The sequence below is a fragment of the Physella acuta genome, unplaced genomic scaffold (assembly GCF_028476545.2).
Source record: "Physella acuta isolate Inbredline_101_S28 unplaced genomic scaffold, ASM2847654v3 ptg001226l, whole genome shotgun sequence".
In the NCBI taxonomy this organism is placed as follows: Eukaryota; Metazoa; Mollusca; class Gastropoda; family Physidae; genus Physella; species Physella acuta.
Genome location: NW_026732743.1, coordinates 100,685 through 101,637, shown reverse-complemented (window position 1 = coordinate 101,637; position 953 = coordinate 100,685). Strand labels below are relative to the sequence as shown.

At 33.1% G+C, this 953-nt stretch overlaps 1 non-coding gene across 1 annotated transcript; it reads left to right on the top strand.

Annotated features, from left to right (window-relative positions):
• Positions 1–585: 585 nt before the first annotated feature.
• LOC131957261 (U5 spliceosomal RNA) lies at positions 586–700 on the top strand. The gene has a single exon (XR_009389078.1). It is a non-coding gene; the product is annotated as a U5 spliceosomal RNA (small nuclear RNA).
• Positions 701–953: the final 253 nt, after the last annotated feature.

The following is a 953-nucleotide window of genomic DNA, read 5'->3' as shown; positions in this document are numbered from 1 at the left end:
CTTCAATAAGATTCTCCTAGGTGCGGCATGTTGTAGGGATAAGTTTGAACACAATGAAACACTTCAGTTTACAAGGGGCAGCGGTGTTCTTTTTTTCATATACCGCATCGTTATAAAACAAACTGAGCTAAGTACACTGAGAAAACTAACTTTAAACCTACATCAGTTACTTTTAAAAAAGTTTGAATGATAAGTGTGTTAATTACTTCCCATTTCAAAGCTAAATGATTACCAAGGGAAACAACGTACTTTATTTTTTATAGGTAGTTTCAAATAGAAATAAATTTTTGGAAAATAATTCATAAAAGACAAATTATTGATTATTGTTGTCTTAACGCAACCATTAACGCTTTATAAGAAATTATGGTTATTGGTTATTTTAATATTAATTTTACGTTATCATTTTAAAATATTTTAATTTGAAACGTATTAGTTGTTTTACATATTTATTAGATAAACAAGTAAAATTTTTCAGTCAATAATACTTTCTAATCATCGTTCGTCTCCATAGGAATTTTTTTTCCCCTTTTAAACATATCAATAGGAACTGCCATCAAAGCATTCTTATGCGAATAAAATATTTTTGAGCTTTGGTTTCTCTTGCTAACGCGTAAATCTTTTGCCTTTTACTAAAGATTTCCGTGGAGAGGAGCATAATAATGAGTCTACCATTTTAGCATTCTCATGCTTCATCGAGTAAATCTTTCGAATTTTACTAATGATTTCCAGACGCCTACTATTTTCAAAGCAACATCAACAGTGGGGTTGCGCCCACTAATTTGATTCCTCTGACAAAAGCTGTTGAGAGGAGCTGCTAATGTCACGGCACTAACAGCTGAATGTAAACCATGGCCCCATCCATTTCAGGAACAACAGTCACCTTAGACCTGTCTAAGGATGACTGTCCCGAACTTTTCAACGCCAAGACGATACAAGTCACGATCAATAGCAGA